The sequence below is a fragment of the Ursus americanus genome, chromosome 35 (genome assembly GCF_024610735.1).
Source record: "Ursus americanus isolate L20-20 chromosome 35, mUrsAme1.1.p, whole genome shotgun sequence".
Taxonomy (NCBI): Eukaryota; Metazoa; Chordata; class Mammalia; order Carnivora; family Ursidae; genus Ursus; species Ursus americanus.
Genome location: NC_142161.1, coordinates 22,441,047 through 22,465,786, shown reverse-complemented (window position 1 = coordinate 22,465,786; position 24,740 = coordinate 22,441,047).

Below are 24,740 nucleotides of genomic sequence, written 5' to 3'. Positions count from 1 at the left end.
CGCCCCGGTTGAACTTTCTTTGTGGTTGAAACATAATTTGAAGCTGAATAGCATTTTCCTGTAGAGGATAGCAGCTGAGTTCAGCCTCTGAAGTCCCAGTGCCTGCTTTCAAATCCCAGCTCTTACTGTGTGTACTTGAAGGTTTTATTTGAACCCCGAGTGTCAGTTTTCTCTCATAAAAATGGGGATACAAATATTATGTACTTCATAGGGTGGTTGTGTTAAAGAGAAAAATTTCTGACACATGTTAAAAATGGTAAGGAAGACTATGGGATTATGACTAGGTAATAGGGGAGAGAGATTGGATTCAAGTCTGAATATAGCAAATGCAGCTGGTGACTTAGAGCCAAAGAGCAGAGCGAGGGTAACAGTGGATGGAAAATTGCTAATGAAAGGTATCAAGAGAAGTGGGAATCTTGCTAAACTGGCCTAACAGGGTTCTTTATAGGAGTAGGCCAAGGATATACATCAAAGGTGAGAGATAAAGAACTTGATCAGATATCAAGGGTGATCAGATATCAGAGTTGGGAGATTCTTGCTGAACTGATTTAATAGGATTCTTTAAAACAGGACAGAGGCCAATGTCGAGGCATAGTCAAGAAGAGGGTCAGAGAAGCCTGATTAAATTTCAGTCAAGGAAACAGTCTTTATCAGTTGTTGCCAAGACCAGTGTCAAGGACATTTTCCCCTATCTTTTCTTCCAGGAGTTTTACAGTTTTAAGTCTTAACATTGAAATCTGTAATCCATTTTGGGTTAATTTTTGTGAGTGGTGTAAGATAAGGGTTTGATTTCACTCTTTGACCCACTGGTTGTTCTTTGACCCACTGTTGTTTAAATCTGCATTTTTGAATTTTCTAGTTTTCTTTCTCTTGCTTCTAGTTTCATACCCTTATGATCTGAAAAGATACTCGATATGATTTCAGTCTTAAATTTGCTAAAACTTGTTTTGTTACCTAACATATGATGTATCTTGGAGAGCGTTTCATGTGACTTGAGAAGAATGTGTATTGTATTGTGTTGCTGTTGAATGGAATGTTCTGTATCTATCAGTTTCTTTTGGTCTCAAGTTACAAGTCCAGTGTTTCCTTACTGATTTTCTGTTTGCAGTAATGGTGTATTGATGTTCCCTACTATTATTGTATTGCCTTTTCCTCTTTTGGAGGAAATTTGGAGATTTTGTTAGTATTTGCAAAACATATTTAGGTACTCTTATGTTAGGTTTATATATATTTATATTTGTTATGTTCTCTTGGTGAATTGACCCCTTTATCATTATATAATGACTTTCTTTGTCTCATCATAGTTTTTTACTTAAAAATCTATTCTGTGTGATATAAGTATAGCTACCCCCACTTTCTTTTGGTTTCTATAGTCATGGAATATCTTTCTCATCCTTCTCTTTGAGCTTAATGGGTGTTCATCAAGTGATGCTTACAGTCAGCATATAGTTGAATCTTTTTTTTTTTTTAATCCATTCAACAAGCACCCTCTGCCTTTCAATTTGAGAATTTAATCCATTTATATTTAAAGTAATTATCGATAGGCAAAGGCTTACTAATGCCATCTTATTGTTTTCTGGTGTCTTTAGTTCCCTTGTTCCTTTCATTCTTTCTTTCTATCTTCATTTGTGAATCTATGATTTTCTGTAGTGGTATGGTTTAATTCTTTTCTCTTTCTTTTTTGTGTATCTACTGTATGTTTTTGCTTTGTGGTTACCATAAGGCTTACATAAAATTTAAGCTGATACCAACTTAATCTAGATGGCATACAAAAGCTGTACTCCCACTACCAAACATTTTATGTTTTGATGTCTTAAGTTACATCTTTTTTTATTGTTATATTATTAAATTATCGTAGCTATAGTTACTTTTAATATTTTGTCCTTAACTTTTATACTAGCAATAAGTGATTAGCACATGACCATGTTACACATTTGAGTATTCTGAATTTGACTATGTGCTTATCATTATCAGTGTGTTTTATATTGTCATTATGTTTTTATGTTACTAATTATTACCCTTTTGTTTTAGCTTGAAGAACTCCTTTCAACATTTCTTATAAGGCAGGTCCAGTGGTGTGATGACTAACTCAACAGCTTTTGTTTGTCTGGAAGAGTCTGTATCTCTACTTCATTAATGAAGGACAAATTTGCCAGGTAAGTTATTCTTAGTTGGCTGGTTTTGTTTTCCTTTTCTTTTAGTGCTGTCAATATATCTTCCCACTCTGTCCTGACTTGTAAAGTTTCTACTGAGAAATCTATCTTTGAATAGACTTTTGAAATCCTATCTTTGTGATTTTAGATAGTTTTATTATAATGTGTCTTAGAGAAGCTCTAAGTTGAGTTTTTGTTCTGTGGCCTATGAGTTTCATGAATTTGGATGTTCAGATCTCTCTCCAGAACTGGAAATTTCCCAGCCATTAATTCTTTAAATAAGCTATCTGCCCCTTTCTCCCACTTTTCTCCTTCTGGGGCTCCAATAATTCATATACTATTTCTGTTAATGGTATCCCATAGTTCACATAGACTTTCTTCACTCTTTTAAAGTTCTTTTTAGTTTGTTCTCCTCTGACAGGATAATTTCAAATAAGCTGTTTTCTACTTCATGGATTCTTTCTTCTCTCCTTAGATGAAATCTGCCATTGATGCTCTCTATTGTTCATTTTTTCATTGTATTCTTCAGGTCCAGTATTAGTTTTCTTCTTTTTTAATGATTTTTATCTCTATTTTAAATTTCTCCTGTTTTTTCATGGGTTTTTAAAATTCAGTTTATTTGTTCTTTGTGTTTTCTTATAGCTCACTGAGCTTCCTTAAAACAACTATTTTGAATTCTTTATCTGGCGAATCACAGATCTCCATTTATTTGAGGTTGGTTCCTGGAATATTATGATGTTCCTTTGGTGGTATTATGTTTCTTTGATTTTTCACGTGGCTTGAAGTCTTACATTACTGTCTTTGCATTTGAAGAAGGAGTCAAATCCTCTAGTCTTTACTTGACTCTTCTTTGTGTCCAATCTCATATTCTTTTGCTCTAATGGTGTGCTGGAACTTCTCCACTTGACTATTGGACTTCCACAAAGGCACTCCTGTCTATAGGTGATTGTCAAAATCATTGTTCTTTGTGGAGAAGATGATATAAAACTCCTATTTGCCATTTTGATGACCTTACTTTTGATTTGCCTTTTTTGATATCACATTTCTTGTGGCTATAGTTCTTGTCATAGAAATCTGGGAAATATGCCTCTTTGAAATGCCAGTACTTACTCAATAACAAGCATTTCCTAACTATCAGAAAGTAAGGTTTAATAACAGCATTATCTCATTCCATTAATGACAACTATCCATTCTTTCCCCTTTATACCTGTTTTGGTGTTTTCTTACCTGCGTCTCTGCTTTGGGTGCTGCCCTCAGATGGCATGGGTTTCTGTCGCTGCTTCCTGCCCTCAGCTCAATGTCCTCTTTCTATACTTCCTGTGTTGTAGGGCACCTGCATCCCAGCACATCTTCACCTAGATTCTCTGGCTATCAATAGGAAGTTGTATATAGATATATATATATTCCATTCTGCATCCAAGTAAGATTATTTTTAACATATTATTGAGATATAATATAGATATAGAAAAGAGCACACATCACAAGTATGCAGCTCATCGAATTTTCACAAACTCATCATATCCATTCAACCAGCACCCAGCTCAAGAAACAGGTTATACCAGCACCCCAGAAACCTTTCTCATGTTGGTCATTAATTATTCCCATTACCATTGCCTGCACCAAAGGTAACCACATCCTGACTTCTAATAGTCCTTTAGTTTTACTAATAGCATTTTAGTTTTGCTCTGTTTTTGTACTTATATATATATATATATATATATATATATATACAGTTTGTGTATCTTTTTGTTTGTGTTTCTTTTTGTTACCATGTTTTGAGATTCATCTATATTGTTAAAATGCAGAATGCTCATTCTTATTGCTCTATATACTCCTTTGTGTGACTGTATTATTTTATTCAGATGGTATAGGAACATTTGACATTCCCACATTATCACTATTATGAAAAATGCTATTTTTTAAAAAATTTAAAACTTTTGCTATTAAAGTTGGGAAGTATATTTGGGAAGTGACAGAGTTAGTATTATAAGTTGTCTTATTGGTAACCTCAGGGAACAAAACATTATCTACTGCTCTACCTTTAAAGTATAATCAGCCTACCTTAGTATTTCAGTATTGAGGAAAATGATGATTTAAACACACCCTGTACAAGATTTCCTTTGGATTTCCTCCCTTTCACTATTACTGAAAGTGTTAGGAAGTGTTCATCAGGAGACGCTTCTTGACGTGAAATCAATAATTTGTTATAAGATCTTATCAAGTACAGGGAGTAGACATTAGTTTCAGAAAGGAGTTAGAACTTTAACTGGTTGCAATGATGTCTTGACAAATTTCATTTGAGATAACATAAGAGAAAAAGGGGAATGAGGTTGATATTTGAACATTCAAAATCTGTTTTCTAAAAATGTGTAAAAATTTACTATTTAATTAATCTCCATTTCAAGCTCTTCCCAGGGGCTCTGCCAAGGATACTATGATAAATCACACATAAAGAGTGCACACACTATGATTTTTGTGAAGAGGATTCTACATTATCTAGTCATGTTCGTAGTCATGCATGTCTGCACGCTAAACACTGGTTATCAGTGAGTAATGGAGAACATGCTTGAACAATGCTCTCCTACATGAGCTAATGAACTAAACAGTTTATTTCATGCTCCATTTCCACAAATAAATGGCTGTAATACATAATGTGATAATTCCTGATCTCTTTGCAGTGCATTTTCTTGTCTTTAATGAACACAAAGACTTCTGAAAATCAAATTTAGTCAGGCATTGCATTGTGATTTTATATGTTAGATAGATTATAAAATGTTGCTGAAGTCAAAATGTTTACACTGAAGGGAAAAGAGTTGCTAAAATTAAGCAAGAACTTGAAAGGACACAGTGAAGAGCTTTAAAATAAACTCATAATAAACTTCTTTTATTTTCATTTCAGTTATCCTCTTGGGGAAAACTAGTTGTTCTACACATTTATGTAAGCTTGTAAATAAACATTATTCTTTTCTTAATCATTTTGGTACATTTCCATACAGTAGAATTCCAATTTAGCTTCATATATCTAACATTCACTTCTTCATTTGTGTTTTTTGTTTATCTTTCATAGGTTCTTGTATAATCTTTATGTTGAACAAGAACAATCTGTGGGAGTGAATTACCAGGCCATCTTATTTTTGACTTGTTTTGTCTTGACTGTCCTTAAACCTGATCCTGCTCCTTGGGCAGATCTTTTGACTTCTCTGGTCTGTCTCAGGTAATATAGTAGTTTCAACACTCACTGAATGCCACAATTTAACAATCAAGCTTTTCTGTTCTTCATAATAATCAAATATCCAGACTTGCTTTAAGGTTGAGGTTTCTCTAATTGGCATTTCTACTCCTTCCTCATTTTACTAATGCTATTTGTGGCCCTTGAGAGAGGGTGGAAGTAGAAGAGTAGGCGGATTCTTTTTTGATTGACATTGCCATCCTGGTCTGGTTCTCTTTTGGGCTCAACAGATGTTTAAAAGTGAGTCTATTTCTTGTGGGTGCTAGGGATATCTCACTAAGACAAATTTCCTTAAAGAGAATAAGCATGTAGGGATGCCTGAGTGGCTCAGCCAGTTAAGCGTCTGCCTTTGGCTCGGGTCATGATCCCAGGGTCCTGGATTGAGTCCTGCATCGGGCTCCTTGTTCAGCCTACTGCTCCCCCTGCTTGTGCTTTCTCTCTCTCTCTGACAAATAAATAAGTAAAAAATCGTAGAGAGAGAGAATAAGCATGTAATTGTCACCTGGTCATTTACTTCTTTTTCAGCCCCAAGTAATCTAGCAGTATTTTTAGATTCTTTCTGCTGTAATCTATTTTGACCTCCAAATAGTTTTTTGGACAAGGCTTAAGACTGAAGGCCAGCTCTTTTTCCTTTGTTCTTGAAGTGCAAGTGATAAGCAGCTAAGGATTTACTTCCTTGTTCTGCCATTGGGAACAGCTAGCCAGAAGAAATCATGCTTTAGATTGCACAGGTGTGAGTAGACATCAGACCACTAGGTCCACCAATTACAGAAGACATGTATTTAATCCTCTGAATCACCTCGTTGAAATTCCTTTCCCTGAGATGAAAGTGCATTTCCTCCTTGTAATAAGTGAAATTCACAACACAGTTCCAGGTCTCATTAAAGAAATGCTTTCTTCCCTATCCTTCAATTCCAGATCCTTTTATACCCTCAATATGAGTGAGGGGTTTGAGGGATGTGAAATTTTGTAAGGCGTGTGTTATGTTCTATCACCTCTTTTAGGATGTGTCATCTATGGTGTCTTGTTGACTCAGCCAAAATTCTTTTTTAACATCCTGTTGCATTTATTTTTATAACATCTTTAGTAAAGCATAGAAGGCACTAAACATAAAGAAGGAAACAATTAGCATATTCCATGACATAGGTTTCATTGAAAGTTGATTAAGGTTTTCATCTATAAAGGAATAAGACTTCTGCTTTAGCCATGACAGAGTACCAGCGACCACATTTACCTTCCCAATATAACAACAAAAAAACAGATGGAATACATAAAACAAGTGTTTTCAGACATTGAACAGTAGACAACACAGGGCAATGATTCCTGAGAGAAGGGAAACAAACAAGGTGAGCTCTACAGTCATCTCTGTATGCTTACTGTCTAGAGGGGTCTCCAGACAGCAGCAAAGTGGAAAGAATTCATCATGACCACATAAACATTATAAGAAATGTTAAAGGAAACCCTTTATGTAGAAGGGCAATGATATCAGATGGAAATATGGATCTGAAGAATGAAGAGCACCAAAAAGTGTTAATATGTAAGTGTAGCAGAACTGAAATTTATCACTAAGTCTCCACTTAAGCCCAGTGCACAGGGATATACTGATTAACAAAGATGGAAAGAACTATATTAATAACCCTATAGGAAAACTATACAGGTTGTATAGTGCCAAAGTGGTCACACTTTTCAAGCCAAAATTAATCTCCACAAAGTATTAAAAATACTCTCCCTGCCTACCTAGAAGGACAAGATCAAAAGCAATGGAGTCTTTGAATTGAGGAAGTTTGCTGCACTGAGATATTCATTACTTTTCAGCTCCGTGTCCTATATGTTTAAGAAGAAAAAAGCATAACCAAAATATTCTTTTTGTATACTTTGAATACATTGCTCAAACACAATGAATATTGCAAAAGCACTTTAAACATTTCATGATACTCAGCTTTAGGCAAATTATCTTGATAGGTTGCTGGGACTTCATTTGAGTCTATTAGTGTGTCTGGAAGGCAGATTGCAGAGATGAAGTTAGTCTTTTTCTGGAAGTTGGTGTTGTGTAGAGGGAGAAGGACAGGTAGACCTCATAGCTTCTTAATGTGGATAGGGCTTCCAGTGCCTCCCAGAAACATCTGCACTCTTCCGTAATACAACAAAACAAATGATGTCATCTTTGAACGCTAAAATTTTAGATAATCATGTAATTCAAGAAAATTTTCTTTCTGGTATATTTTATATTTGTTGAAGAAAAAGATAAGCTTTCATATCTTACATGCATCAAGATTATTGTTTTTTTATAGTATCCATATTTTTCAGTTGTGTGAAATATAATCAAAACATTTTATAAGGCTCAGGAATCAGGAAAATACTTCATGCAAGGCAATTTCAAGAGTATTGCCTCACATATATTTGAAATTTTCCTAAACATAGCTCATTTTAGACTTTCAGAGCATCATTGATGATTTCCTACTAATACTCTTTTTGACAAACTAGGAATTTAAATGCAGGAATATTTCCAAACAAAGCAATAGGCATTAGAAGATAGATTTTGAAAACTTGGAAAGCCAAGGCCTTGTGAATGATGTTGGATCAGATTTTTCCAATGAGACTGAGGGAAGCAGCAACATCAGTTCATCAAACTGGTGTAATATCCAGACACTCAGTATTTCTTTGTAACTATTTCTTTTTAAAGCATTGGACTAACACATGGAGTAAGAGAAGTGGCATGTTGAAATACAAACTAAATACACTCAAAGGCATTGGCCGACTGATTTTTAGACATCTCTATGATATTAATGATACAGTGTTAAGTGAAAGTATTTTCCAATGTGCACTGTGAAATTTTCTCCTATTCAGGACAATTTTATATGAAATGTTGAAATCATTGTTCAATTCTCTTCATCACTGTAACTCTTATGTGATTACAAGATGATTCTTCTTCAGATAAAATGTCTTATTTTAGCCATTATTCACTTTAGGAGTAAAATGATATATGTTTAAATGGTTATACATTATATAATCTTTGACCATCTTTATTATATTGAGTAGGTTAAGCATACGCTAGTCACAAAAGGAACAGGGTGCTGGGACATTGGTTTTTATGTTGTCCTTGAAAATAGTTTTGATGTGGAAATGTTGGGGTTCAGAGCTGATGGCCAAGAAAGAATTCTTAAGACATCTTTGGTGCAAAAAAGGTGGTTTTATTATAGCACAGGGACAGAACCCATGGATAGAAAGAGCTGCCCTGGGATTGTGGGGAGCAACTGATTATAAACTTTGGAATTGGGGGAGGTAAAGACAAGGGAAGTTTCCAAAAGGATTTTCGTATGTTAAAGAATGCTCATAGGATCCTGAAGGCCTGGCTAATGTCAAGCTAAGGTTATTTTTCCCTGTGGCAAGGCATTAACATTAAGACAGTTAGGAATTCCTGGAGGAATGTCATACTCTCCCTGCCTCAAGTATTTGTTAGTGGCTATAGGTTATAAGGAAATTTAATTTTATCTACATTTCCTTTGCCTTTGTTTTCCACAGAAGTTTCACACAGTCCTCTCTCTTCCCCATCTATAACCAAAAACATAAATTTAGTGATGAGGTTGTGGGATATCCGTGAGGTTCAGTGGGGTGGAGTCCGAAGCCAACAACCAAGAAAGAATTCTTGAGATGTCTTTGGTGCAAAGTGGTGGTTTATTAGAGCACGGGGACAGGACCTGTGGGCAGAAAGAGCTGCTGCCCCGGGGTTGTGAGGGGTGGGTGATTATATACCGTGGGGTTGGGGGAGGTGAGGAAAAAGGGAGGCTGAGAAATCACTTTCATATGTCAAAGAAGACTCGCAGGACACTGGAGGCCTTGCAATTGTCAAGTTAAGGTTGTTGACCCCTCTAGAAGGTGTTAACAGAAAAATAGTTGGGAGCTTCCCTGGAGAATGTTACTTTCCTCCTATCACGTGTCCTTACCAATGGGCTGCAGGTTTAAAAGAAATTCCATTTTATTTACATTTCCTTCTGCCACAGCCTCCCTCAATTTTATGGAGAGGATGGTAATGTTAGGGCTCCAGGAAACTGAATTATGGGTCTCTGGAAGTTAGGCTATTGATAAGAAGGCTTCTTCCTTGTAAATCGCTAGGACATGTGTAAACTGAGGGAGACTCAGGTCTTGCAGGATTGTGATCTCTGTTAGTTAACCATTTGTTTTTCTTTTCCTTAGCTTTTGGGCAGCCGGGGGTGCCTGAGGAATTGCCACGCACATCCCATGGAGGGGTTGCAGGGTGTCAGTTTCTGCTTTGTCTTCAGCTTGCCTTCTGTTCCCACATCATTTAGTATAGTCTTTCGAGCAATGAGGATTTGTTCACTTGTCTGAATAATAGAACAGCAAATGAAATATGTGTCTTCCTTTTTATACAAAATTCATTATTGATATTTTAATTAATTTGAAATAAGTCATCCTGTTGGGTGTCCTGGTCCCTGGAGTCAGCTTAACATACTCTGATGAGAAGGGATTATTAGAGAATCATGGCCTTATTGGCTTCCCCACTATAATTTAAATCACTAGTCCAGTAAACAATAAAAAGTCATTTCTAATTATTGATAAATGTTTATGTAGTAGACAAATATCCACAAGGCAAAACAATGAATTAAGAAAAAAATCTTCTGAATAGGTCTGTTTGCAATAGGTTTTTTTGTTTTGTTTTGTTTTGTTTTTTGCTTTTTTTTTTTTTTTTTTTTTTGCAATTCTATTTAGGGGAAAACTGTGGTTTTCTTTACATACCAAAGGATTGGATTGGTTCTTTGGTTTTTGTGCTCATAAATTTACATCTCACTGACTTTGCTTGTCCATTTTCCAAAAAGGTATTCTTTATGTTGGTTACCATAGAAACCAGAAGTGCTCCATTTGTATGTAATTCTTTACACATATTCCCTCCCCTTTCTTGCATTTCAAGTCAGCTAAATTGCATTATGTGGCATTTTATGTAGAATAACGTTTCTTTGCTTAAGTCTTTTATGAAACAAAGCTTTATAACTTCAAACATGTTACTTTATATTAATCTAAATCATAATTTTGACTTGTCAATTGTGCTGAAAAATGACTGAATAAGAAAGAAATGTTTTCTAAATAAAATAGCACACACACTTTAGAGTTGAAATTGAGTAGGAAAATCAAGACATCAGTAGACTCCTTTAGAAGAACTCTAAATGTTACTTTGCTAAACCAAGAAGAAAAATTTTAAAATAATTTCCATATTCAAAGGGTGGCTGTTTTGGCAAACATTACAATCGGCTACATAGAAAGCAGTTATTGAGTAACTGTTGTGGGTCCAGCTTCGTCCTGGGGCAAGGGACTACAAAGACCTTGAGGATGGAGTCACTGTCTTCAAGGTGTTTGCAAATTACTTTGAATGCAGAGACCAGGTAGAAGAGAGGCTGTGGAAGTTAAGGTCTTCTAAGCCATGTCGCTTGAGGATATGCAAAATATGTGTGCATTTTACTCAATGAGTAAAGGCACTAATGAGACACTTTTGTGCCTTCTCTAAGCTGAGTCATGAGCCTCTTGTAAAAATGTCCTCCCCTCCAGTTTCTTTTTGCTATGTCAGTTTTGATTTGGATTATTTGCCTTACCTGTACAGTCCTCCCAATAATATTTAAGAGACGGCAGCACGTAGAGCTAAAAGAGAATGTTGTACCAGTATCCAGGAAACCAGAATTTAGCTTTGTCTTTGCCACTAATTGGGTGTGAAACTGTGTGCCCTTGAGCAAGTCACTTTACTTCACTGTACTTCTTTGTTTTATCTTTAATTTAATCAGTAAATTAAGAGAGTAAATGAGGGTTCTTTAGTATCCTATGTCACTCTAGGAAGTGAATTCTGATTCATTTATCCTAAAAAGATATTTTCAGCTTTTTTAACATATAAATTCTAAGCAGTCTGTTAGAATTCCCCAGAAGTCTCTGAAGTTATGCCAGGAGTGTCAGCTGAGTAGGAAGGCAGTGAACAGGCTGTCTTAGCCTGAGTCACCTTGTGGCTTCAGTGTGTTGACAGGTGTGCAGAATGCCCACATTTTAGGGGCCATTTTCCAATATGACAATCTTTACGAAGCAGCCTCATGATTGGGCCATCAGGAATCTACACCATCTGCTGAGGGAATCTGTGGTTTAGTTAGAAGACTGCTCCACCAAAGAGCCTTTTTAATTTAGATAAACCATCAGCTCAGAACCCATCTACAGTTTCACACATACGTGAGAACATCTAAGTGTCTATAGTATATTTTCTCCAAGGCTTTAGTTTAGCTTTTTGTAGATGTATTCACTCTCCAAGCAATGGTTAAATATTTGGGAGTTATTGGACTAATACTAGGTTTGCCCATGTCCTCACTCTCATTGTGAGTGTCTGTTGTCTGCCAGTTTCATAGTTTTATTATGAGCAATAAATGAGTGGATGTAAAAGTATTTTTTAAACTGGAAAGTGTTTTAGAAGTATTTATTATTGTTTATAGTAAGTGTTTGGTGTTCTTACCACCACAAAACTATTACCATTATAATCAGTGTTTTCACTTTCGGTAAAAGTGAAGTAGTAAGTGGTAAATACCTCTTTCCCACCTCTGTGTCCCTTTGCCTAAATTGCTTCCGTTACCATCTGCAGTGCAGCATTCTCAGCCTCCTTTCTGAATGTGGCTTTCGTATTGCTAATCTCACTTAAACACAGCTTCCCCTTGAAGACTCAGCATCCCTTATAGAACTCTCAAGTGCTGGCTGCTTTCTCTTTCTTATCCCTTGTATACCACTGGTCTGGAGATGAGGCAGTGTCTTCTTTGTTCTTCATGGCTGCTTCCGTACCTTCTATCTCTTCTTTTACCTTAATCCTCTTCACCCCCAACCTAGGCTTTTTGTAGCTCTTGCTACTTTTTTTTTTTTTTTAAGATTTTATTTATTTATTTGACAGAGAGACAGCCAGCGAGAGAGGGAACACAAGCAGGGGGAGTGGGAGAGGAAGAAGCAGGCTCCCAGAGGAGGAGTCTGATGTGGGGCTTGATCCTAGAACGCTGGGATCACGCCCTGAGCCGAAGGCAGACGCTTAACAACTGCACCACCCAGGCTCCCCGTTACTCTTTAATAATATGACACTATATTCTCAGCATTTTATCAATACCACTTGTTTAATCTTTACAGCAATCCTATGAGGTCAGTATTTTTATTGTCATCATTATCTACATTTGACACTTAACTGAGATACAGATACTTTAAGTGACTTGCCTAAGATTGTAAAGTTGTAAGAAGCAGAACTCGGATTCAAACCCCAACAGTAAGGATTCCCTCCACGCCTTATCTGTATGGTCTCTATCTATAGTGCATCTTGGCCCCATTTCTCTCCGTTCCCTTACCATGATTTACTTTTCTTCAAAGCACTTAATACCACCTAAAATATTAAATATTTATCTCTTTGTTTATTACCTGTTTTCCCCTGCCAAAATGTCAGCTCCACAAAAGCAGGGACTTTGTTCTTTTATTCAGTGCTTACAAGTAGGTATTTAAAAAATATTTGGTGAATAAATGAATGGATGGATAAACATCACATCATGTGCTGGTTGTTTAGCAACTGCCTCTCTGCTGGAGCTGGGACACTGCAAATTTTCTGCTTTGCAGGCTAGCTGGCTCTGTGTTAGGATTAGGATCTGCCAGTTGGGGCAGTAGAGGGAACCTACCTGCAAGGCTGGAGAGGGAGGAGAGGTACCTACTCCTCCCTGTCTTCTGCCCGTTCCTGTCAGCCTCTTCTCAGTAAAACTTCTTGACTTCAGCAGCAGCAGTTTCTTCCTGTAGCAGCAGGGGACCCAGACTGCAGTTTTTCTAACACCTGCAGAACCAGCCATGACCAGAACCAGTGGTCTCATGACCACTCGGAGATACCAGCACCAGTGCCCCCTCCTCAGAAATCGTGAGTTTCAGGTCCTTGGGTCCCTTCTCCAGGCATTTAAGTTTTAGTCATCATTACCTCTTCCCTTTGCCCCCTGGCTGTTGAGAGTTGTAACTGCTCCTTGTAATTACTGTTTGCATGATTTGTAGGCATTCTTTTTTTGCCTTTTTAATTTTCTAATATAGGGTTAATATTCTTTATACTAGATTCTCTCTGCTCCAATAACTGGTATAGTTTCTGTCTTCTGTCTCCTAATGAATACAGAAGTGATATGAGGAGTAGTCTCAGGAAAAAGGATCTCAAAGAGGAGAGTTGATGATTAGCTTGGTTGTACTTGAGACTAAATGCAGTGCTGAGTTCTGTATAAATGTGTAGTGGGAGGTTAGTGATCCATGGTATGGAGTGTTATCAGGATTAATAAAATTTTCTGCTGTCGTTGATTGTCTTAAAGTGCCTGATAGTAAAGTGCATTGGTAGTTCTCACTGATATGGCACAGGCATTATGGCATGAGGTGACTTCCTTTGAATGCACAGTAGTATTCATGGAAGAAATTCAAACTCAGATCTTTAAACTCTCAGCCAAAGTCATTATCAGAGAATTAGAGAGCTTCTTAGAAGAACATCTTATTTGTTATACCTACTGAAAATGAGGTACAAAATTTAATTATACAGTTTGCAGAATTAAAACATAAGTTGCAATCTTGCCAAGTCTCTTATAAGAAAGAGAAACTCAAGACTTGGAGTAGGAACTTCTGAATGGATTCATGTTGAATGTGAGGTATTAATCAATGGATATTTCCATGAAAACCAATAAAAATCAGGAGGAAAAAACATACTTTAAATGATTAATAGTAAAGGTACAGTATACTTTAATGTTCTTTAGTGGAGAGATCTCTATGGGTCATTCCAAATGTCAAACTGTTTCTGCCTATCGAGTCACTGGAAATGGCAATGTTTATTTGAGTCTGTCAACACTGAAAAATGGCTGTACTGGTAGGAACCATTACTGAAAGCTCTGTTGTCATTCATGGAGTCTGATGTCTGTAGCAGCCAATCTGCTTGTCATCAGCAGCTGTCAGAATGCTACCCTGCTTCATTGCTCACAAGTATAGGTGTAAAACTCCTACTCTTGCTCCTGCTTTTAGTTACTTTCCTACTGTTTTATACCATCTTCTCATTCATTCTGAGTCAGAGGGGTGACATTCTATACCAGCTGCTTCATGTGTTGATACATAGTAAGACCCTAGTGATGGAATTTTCTTTTGGAATAAATACTTGGTATAGATTTGAAATGTTGAGTTTATGGTAATATCAGTGCATGAGAGAAGAATCATAGTGTAGAATTAAGTGGCTAAACTTTAGAATTAGAGTTATTTTGAATCTTGGTTCAGGCACCCATTAGCTAGGTAAAATTTGGGCAAGTTACCTAAACTATCTAAGATTTAGTTCCCTAATCAGCTAAGTACAATATTAATCATTTTTTAAAAAATGTTTTCTTTATTTGTCAGAGAGAGAGAGAGACAGAGAGCACAAGCAGGGGGAGTGGCAGGCAGGGGGAGAAGCAGGATCCCTGCTGAGCAGGGAGCCCGATGTAGGACTTGATCCCAGCACCCTGGGATCATGACCTGAGCCAAAGGCAGACCCTTAACTGACTGAGCCACCCAGGCACCCCAATATTACATTAATTCATAGAATTTTATGGGGATTAAATGAAATAATGGAGCACTGAATGTATTAGTTTCCTATTGCTACTCTAACAAATGACCATAAATGTAGTGGCTTAAAACAACACAAATTTATTCTCTTACAGTTCTGGGGGTCGGAAGTCTGAAATGGACCTCAGTAGGCTAAACCCAAGGTGTCAGCAGGGCTGTGCTGCTACTGGATGCTCAAAGGGAGAATCCATTTCCTTGCCTTTTCTACCTTTTAGAGGATACCTACATGCTTGGCTTATAGCTCTTTTCTATCTTCAAAGGCAGCAGCATAGCATCTTCAAATCTCTCACTCTTTGTGCCTCCCTTTTTCACTTATAAAGACTCTTGTAGTTACGTTTGGACTACTTGGATAATCTAGGATAATCTCCCCATCTCAAGGTCATTGATGAACAATTAATTTCATCTGCAGCTATAATTCTCTTTTGCCATGTAACCGAACATATTCACAGGTTCTGGATATTAGGATATGGATGTCTTTGGGAGGTCACTATTCTGCTTGCCACACTTAATATTAAATAAATAATACATATGAAGTGTCTGACACGTGGTAGGCCATTAGTAGAGATACTATTTTTTAGTACCATACAAAGTTCTACAAATATTTCTTTAGATAATTTTAAGAGAATACAATCTGGAGGAATTTAAGCAAATGGTGACTAGTGTATAGATGAATTCATTCTTTGTTGGAAGAGAAGAGCATTGGTGTCTACCTACTGACTTTCACTGTAGCCTGTTTTGTTTCCTCTCCCTCTCCAAAGGCTTCATTTGCATTATTTCGCATGAGAGAGCCCCATATCCTTTGAAATTTTCTTTTTGCCAATTATCAAGTATGTTGGCACTCTTTAAAGTTCCACCAGGTGTTCTGATATCACTGATATTTACCTGGTTGAATATAATAGTCAAACATTTATTTCATGACCATTCAGAAAAATTGGCAGTATTGTTAATTATACAACTCCATATTGTTGAGGATATCTGCCTAATCTGGGAAATTGCTCTTGGACAAAAAAAAAAAAAATGGTCTGGCAATTATTTTTTCCTTAGGATCTACTATTTTTACTCTTATATGTTATAAACTTACATTTTGGTTTAATATTTTTTTAATGACATGTATAAATAGATTATTAGAAGCCTCAGTGTATTAGTGTATTTTTGGATAATTTTTTAAAGATTTATTTATTTATTTTAGGGGGGGCAAAGGGAGACGGAGAGAGAGTCTCTCTCTTTTTTTCCAGATTAATGTATAATGCATTATTTGTTTCAGGGATACAGGTCTGTGATTCATCAGTCTTACACAACACCCAGCACTCACCACAACACATACCCTCCCCAGTGTCCATCATCCAGCCACCCCATCCCTCCAGCCCCTCCCCTCCAGCAACCCTCAGTTTGTTTCCTAAGATTAAGAGTCTTTTATGGTTTGTCTTCCTCTCTGGTTTTCTTTTTGTTTCATTTTTTCCTTTCTTCCCCTATGATCCTGTGCCTTGTTTCTTAAATTCCACATATCAGTGAGATCATATGATAATTGTCTTTCTCTGATTGACTTATTTTGCTTAGCATAATAACCTCTAGTTCCATCCACGTCATTGCAAATGGCAAGATTTCAATTTTTGATGGCTGCGTAATATTCCATTGTATATATAAACCACATCTTCTTTATTCATTCTTCTGTTGATGGACATCTGAGCTCTTTGCATAGTTTCTCTATTGTGGTCATTGCTGCTATAAACATTGGGGTGCAGCTACCTCTTCAGATCACTACCTTTGTATCTTTCGGGTAAATACCCACTAGTGCAATTGCTAGGTTGTAGGGTAGCTCTATTTTCAGCTTTTTGAGGACCCTCCATACTGTTTTCCAGAGTGGCTGCACCAGCTTGCACGAGGGAGAGTCTTAAGCAGTCTCCTGCTGAATTCAGAGCCAGCTACAAGGCTCAATCTCAGGACCCTGAGATTACAACCTGAGCAGAAAGCAAGAGTTGGATGCTTAAGTGACTATATCACCCAGGCACCCACTTTAATATATATAAATGGAATATTATATATAATGTATATAATAGAATATATTACATCTTCTTTATCCATTCATCTATCAATGGGCACTTGGGCCGCTTCTGTAATTTGGCTATTGTAAACAATGCTACATTAAACATAGGGATGCATATATCTTTCCAAATTAGTGTTTTTGTATTCTTTGGGTAAATACCCTGTAGTGTGATTACTGGAGCATAAGGTAGTTCTAGTTTTAATTTTTTGAGGAAACTCCATCCTGTCTTCCATGGTGACTGTGCCAGTTTGAATTCCCACCAGTAGCACATGAGGGTTTCTTTTTCTGCACATCCTCGCTAACACTTGTTGTTTCTTGTGTTTTTGATTTTAGCCATTCTGGCAGGTGTGAAGTGATATCTCCTTGTGGTTTTGATTTGCATTTCCCTGATGAAGAGTGAAGTCGAGCATCTTGTCATATGTCTGTTGGGCATCTGGATGTTTTCTTTGGAGAAATGTCTGTTCATGTCTTCTGCCCGGTCTTTAACTGGATTATTTGGGGTTTTTTTTGGGTGTCAAGTTGTATAAGGTCTTTAAGTATTATGGATACTAACCCTTTATTGGTTATGTCATTTGTAAATATCTTCTCCCATTCAGTAGGTTGTCTTTTAGTTTTCTTGGTTGTTTCCTTTACCACGCAGAATCTTTTGATTTTGATGTTTTCCCAATAGCTGAATTTTGCTTTTGTTTCCCTTGCCTGAGGTGGCGTATCTAGAAAAATGTCGCAATGGTCGATGTCAGAGAAATTCGTGCCTGTGCTTTCTTCTAGGACTTTTATTGTTTCGGGTCTCACATTTAGGTCCTTAATCCATTTTGAGTTTATGTTTGTGTATGGTGTAAGAAAGCGGTCCAGCTTCATTCTTTTGCATGTAGCTGTTCAGTTTGCCCAATACCATTGGTTGAGGAGACTTTTTTTCTTCTCCCCATTGCATATTCTTGCCTCCTTTGTGTAAGATTAATCGACCATATAATTGTGAACTTATTTCTGGATTCTCTCTTCTGTTCCATTGATCTATGTGTCCATTTTTGTGCCAGTACCATACTAGTTTGATTACCACAGCTTTGTAGCGTATCTTGAAATTTTGGATTGTGAGACTTCCAGTTTTGTTCTTCTTTTTCAAGATTGCTTTGGGTATTTGAGGTCTTTTGTGGTTCCACACAAATTTTAGGATTGTTTGTTCTAGTTCTGTGAAGAATACTGTTGGTATTTTGATAGGAGTTGGATTAAATCTGTAGAGAGCTTTGGGTAGTATGGACATTTTCACAATATTGGTACAATTGGTTCTCCCAATCCATGAGCATGACATATCTTTCTATTTGTGTCCTCTTCAATTTTGTTCATCAATATTTTATAGTTTTCAGAGTACATTTGTTTCACCTCCTTGGTTAAGTTTATTCCTATGCATTTCATTATTTTGGTGCAATTGTAAATAGGATTATTTTCTTAATTTCTGTTTCTGCTACTTTATTTTTAGTGTTTAAAAATGCAACAATTTCTGTATATTGATTTTGTATCCTGCAACTTGCTGATTTCGTTGATTAGTTCTAGTAATTTTGGGTTCATATATAAGCTTAATATAAAATTAAATCAATATTTGTATTCTCTGAAGGATAGTTGCATGTTAGATTGCCTTTCTTTCTATTAATGGCTTTGCCTCTTGTTAAACTTTCAGTACCAGAGGTAGGGTAAAGGCCTTTGTGTTTTTAGTCACATAAATATACATGTAGAATTGACCCATCATACAGCTATGTATGTATATACACATGCAGTATGTGTATAATTTCTGATTTAAATTTTTCTGAATCTAATCCCTATTTGAGAAATTTTGACATTTCTATTCTATCTTATTTGATGCAACATTAGTATTCAGTTTGTATTGATATACTTGATTTCATTTCATGCCTACTTGAAATATCTACTACAGGTGAGCCTGTTTTGGTTTCAATTTTGTTAACTGATTTGGCCAATCATTCTAGAACTGCCACTGAAAAGAATTGTTTTACATAGCTCTTTTGAAGCAACAGAATACAGAACAGAAGGATAGTGGTATAGCTGCTTATTTGTATGATTGAAGCAGAAAACTTAGAGTTGAGATAAGAATGCTTTTCAGTTTTTCTAAATGCATCATCATATTTTTCTCTTGAGTCCTGTCAGCTTCATGCTTAAAGAGATCTAGCCATGTACTGAATGCCATATAGTGTAGTGTCATGCTGAAATTCAAGAGAGTAGGGATCCTGTTTCCTCAGTCTGCCTTTTATTGCTGTCAGTGGTTTCCAGTGACTTCTGGTGCCAAGTAGTTAAGAACAATGTTATCATCAGAGAACAGTGCATGGGTTTTAATGCCTTGTAATGCTCGAGCAGACAAGTCATACTTTCAGAATGAATCTCCAGAGTCATGTGCTATGCTCCATTTGTGTGTGCAGTAGCCTCTGTTGTCCACAGAGAGCTTTGACCTTGCAGCAAAAGCTGAGCATGTCCAATACAAAGAGTTATGTTTTTCAGCTGAGTTAGAACTTTTACTTCTTTATACATACAACCTAACTCTTAAACAAGGCATTATTTCAAATGTCTTTACTTCACAGAGATATATTTTTTCTCAACTGCTATCTAATGCTGCTTTTGTTATGTGTTTATTAGGTCATAGGCTTTCAGGGATAGCCCATGTGAAGATTTTTAAACCTGCTTGACACCATGAGGCTATTTGAAGCTAGCAAGTTCTGGAAGTTAGTTGGGAAGTTCTGTTCCTATGGTCAAAATAGTCAAGGAACATTTGAGTTTAGAGGGTTTGGGTAAAAAATAGCAACACCTCAGATCCTACCATCCTATTGCAAAAACTCTGGCCCCAGCTGGGTTTCTTTCACCTTCTCTTCAGGTGAAGACTTTTGTAGGACACAGAGGCAAGCAGATAGGTTTATTCTGGACAGGGCAGCAGATATTTCACAAGTAGATTTAGCTGACACTCTTTTTATAGAATCTTCTTGTGGTATATTTATGGAAACGATCTGTAGTCATCCATGATCTAAAGTCAGAATGGATGAAATGGAGACATATCCTTTTAAAGTTCTTTCTCAGCAAGTTCATAATTTGTCCCTGGAGGATATTTCTAAGCATTTTTTTCTTGGCATGTTTAAAAACTTTGGTCTTCTTTTTCTAATAAAGAAGTTTTAATAGCCTTTCAAAATGCTGAATTTGCATTTTTAATAGTTTCTTTCCTGCTTGAGCATTTCTGCCTCATTATAATTAGACTATTTCAAAGTAGAACTTATGGGTACTTTTTCATATTTCTGTCAAAATGTTCTATTTTAACTATATAACATTAAATAAGTTTTAAAAAGTAATGATAGACTAAATAGAAAATTTCATTCAAAGTTTTTATTTAAGTTGTTATATATGAATAATTAATTCTTTAAGCAGGCTCATATATCATTTCTCTAAGAAGAAACTATAATTAGGAGGAGTCCAATAAATTACTCACACAGGTATGAACATTTTTATTAATAGGATTTGACTAACATATATTCTCTAGATCTAGAGAGGTGATATTTTAGATTTAGAAATGATCTGGAGGGGTGATTTAATGTTTTATTATATTTCATTTTGATATGTGATTTTATATATGTTGAATTTTATATCTGCATATGGGATTTTGTTAAGTTCTCTTTGTAGTCAATTGTTTCAGAAGAGCTAAAGAGAACAAATGTTAATCCGTAGAGGAATTGTAAATCCTTAGATTAAAAAAAGGAATATTAAGACCTTATATTTACCAGAAATTGCTGTCTACAAAAATGGTTTTGTCTTTGTGTTAGAAAAAAATTTTTCCACTAAATAAAAAAAAATGTATTTTTAATTTTTATTTTTATTAATTTATTTTTATTAATTTTAATTTTATTTTTAATTTTTAAAATTTAAAATTTTAATAAGAATTAAATTCCTGTTCTGATGCTGTAAATTTTTGGGTTGGTCCAAAGAGCAGAACCCATTTCTGGTGAAGAAATCACCCTGTAAAAAGTTTAGCTCTGGTTGCAGGGAGGGACTACTTTGTGTTCATCCTACTCTTTTTTATATAACTCATATTCTTTGCAAAAGAGATGAACCTGGGACCCAGTAGCAGCTCTTCTATGGCTTCAAAGGACTTACTACTCTCCTCTCCATTGCTAGGTGATATTCATCTCAAAGGAGAATTCCTGGATCATTGTAGAAGGACTGGGGAAGGGAAGATGGAAGATAACTGTTGTTATTAGAAACCCCCCATCTGACTCCTATAATGGAGTTTGCTTATTAAGAATTCAAATGATAATATAACCAATACTAAACTTGGTTTTCCCATATGGGTGGATTAAAAAGAAATGGCATACGCTGTTTTCTCAACTCCTTTGTTTCTCTAGCTAAACTTGGATATAATCTGAAACAAACAACACCATTTACGTAAAATACTTAGGGAAAGGAGTATTTTGGAGGTAACCATACATTTTTATTATCTGGAACTTACAATTTAGACCACATACCATATAATAATGTCAAAGTTTATGATATAATAACAGCCTCAGCTCTGCAGGTTTATGTGATATATGTGTCATTCCTTACAGGGAAATACTCTAGGTAATTTGAGAATTTAATAAGGGGACTAATTATAAAAGTCTGGGCAGAGTATGAGAGAAATCATACAGGATTATATAGTGCCCTGAACTAGTAACATTACTATCTCTAGGCTGAAAAGGAAAGGATAAAGCGATTTAGTGAAGAGAGGGAGAAGGAGAGAGAAAGGAGAAAGGTGTGCGGAGAAAACTATGTACAAAGGATTTTATTCAGCTCTAACCTTTGGCAGAGACTAAAGGTTTGAACCAACTCTTCAGTGAAAGAAGTGGAGGAACCTCACTCTTCTGTCTCCTTCAGATCTACTGACAAGCGTACTCCATTTGACAAATCCAACCAAAGTAAAAAAGCCAGGTTACCCATTGTTGCAGTCCATTTGGACTAGACTCTTTGGTTGCAATGTAGGGTGGAAAAGATCTAGAATGACGAACAGAAGACATCAGAATAATATTTGATTTAAAATTTGAAGATTCACACAGATGACATGATACTTTATATGGAAAACCCAAAAGACTCTACCCCCAAATTACTAGAACTCATACAACAATTCAGTAATGTGCCAGGATACAAAATCAATGCTCAGAAATCAGTTGCATTTTTATACATGAACAATGAGACTGAAGAAAGAGAAATTAGGAAATCAATTCCATTTACAATAGCACCAAAACCCATAAGATATTTCGGATTAAATTTAACCAGAGAGGTAAAGGATCTATACTCTAGAAACTACAGAACACTGATGAAAGACATTGAAGAAGACACAAAAAGATGGAAAAAACATTCCATGCTCATGGATTGAAAGAATAAACATAATTAAAATGTCTGTGCTACCCAGAGCAATCTACACTTTCAGTCCCATCCCAATCAAAATACCAGCGACATTTTTGAAAGAGCTGGAACAAACAATCCTAAAATTTGTGGGGAACCAGAAAAGACCCTGAATCGCCAAGGAAATGTTGAAAAAGAAATACCAAAGCTGGGGGCATCACGCTGCCTGATTTCAAGCTATACTATAAAGCTTTGATCACAGACAGCATGGTACTGGCACAAAAACAGACACATAGACCAATGGAACAGAATAGAGACTCCAGAAATGGACCCTCGACTTTATGGTCAACTAATCTTTGACAAAGCAGGAAAAAACATCCAGTGGAAAAAAGAAAGTCTCTTCAGTAAATGGTTCTGGGAAAATTGGACAGCTGTATACAAAAGAATGAAACTTGACCGCTCTCTCACACCATACACAAAGAGAAACTCCAAATAGATGAAAGACCTCGATGTGAGACAGGAATCCATCAAAATCATAGAGGAGAACACAGACTATAACCTCTTTGACATCAGCCACAGCAACTTCTTTCATGACACGTCTCCAAAGACGAGGGAAACAAAAGAAAAAATGAACTCGTGGGACTTCATCAAGATAAAAGGTTTCCGCACAGCAAAGGAAACAGTCATCAAAACAAAGAGGCAACCCACAGAATGGGAGAAGATATTTGCAAATGAAGCTACAGATAAAAGGCTGGTATCCAAGATCTACAAAGAACTTCTCAAACTCAATACACGAGAAACAAATAATCAAATAAAAAAATTGGCAGAAGATATGAACAGACACTTTTCCAATGAAGACATACAAATGGCTAACAGACACATGAAAAAATGTTCAACATCATTAGCCATCAGGGAAATTCAAATCAAAACCACATTGAGATACCACCTTACACCAGTTAGAATGGCAAAAATTGACAAAGCAGGAAACAACAATTGTTGGAGAGGATGTGGAGAAAGGGGAACCCTCTTACACTGTTGGTGGGAATGCAAGTTGGTACAGCCACTCTGGAAAACAGTGTGGAGGTCCCTCAAAAAGTTAAAAATCGAGCTACACTATGACCCAGCCATTGTACTACTGGGTATTTACCCCAAAGATACAGACGTAGTGAAGAGAAGGGCCATATGCACCCCACTGTTCATAGCAGCATTGTCCGCAATAGCTAAATCGTGGAAGGAGCCGAGATGCCCTTCAACAGATGACTGGATTAAGAAGATGTGGTCCATATATACAATGGAATATTACTCAGCTATCAAAAAGAACGATTTCTCAACATTTGCTGCAACATGGACGGCACTGGAAGAGATAATGCTAAATGAAATAAGTCAAGCAGAGAAAGACAATTATCATATTTTTTCTCTCATCTATGGAACATAAGAAGTAGGAAGATCGGTAGGAGAAGAAAGGGATAAAAAAAGGGGGGTAATCAGACAGGGGACAGAAGCATGAGAGACTACGGACTCTGAGAAACAAACTGAGGGCTTCGGAGGGGAGGGGGTGGGGGAATGGGCTAGGCTGGTGATGGGTAGTAAGGAGGGCACGTATTGCATGGTGCACTGGGTGTTATACGCAACTAATGAATCATGGAACTTTACATCAAAAACCAGGGATGTACTGTATGGTGACTAACATAATATCATAAAAAATATTATTATAAAAAAAAGAAAATATATTTACTTACTAAAGCTCATACTTAGCAGGCTATGGCAATGTCTATTGCTTCTTGTCCCTTTGCTTGATCAACTTCCTGGGTACTTCTACAGATTCACTAAAATCACTGGCTTCAGACTTGGAATCATTTTCCTTATCCCTGTCCTGGATTACCTTCCATCACCTCAATATCTAATCTCAATGTCTAATCTCAATGTCTAACCTCAAAGTTCCTGGAATTCCTCAAATTTAGAGACTTGCATTTTATTTCTACCCCAGTCAAATACTTGGTTTTATTTTAAGCAACGGTACTTTGCCTTTTTTATCTTACATTTTAGCATTCTACTCTCTCACTACCTGTTCCTACTTTTCTATTTTCTCACTCCTTTGCTCCCACATGCTTGTTTATTGAGCTTCAGTCCCTTCTATTTTCCCCTACATTTTTGTTATACTCTTCTTCACTTTCTATTGTATCTGGCCTTAGGTTGTAGTTAACTCCCTTGTTCCTTTTTACTTTTTTGCTCCACTCCCTAGGCAAGCCCCCAAAACTTGCCTCAGTCAAATTCTCACCCTTCCAGAAGTTTGTAGTTAGTTTTGCTGAACACACTTGGAAAAAATTATGTAAAAACTAATGGAACA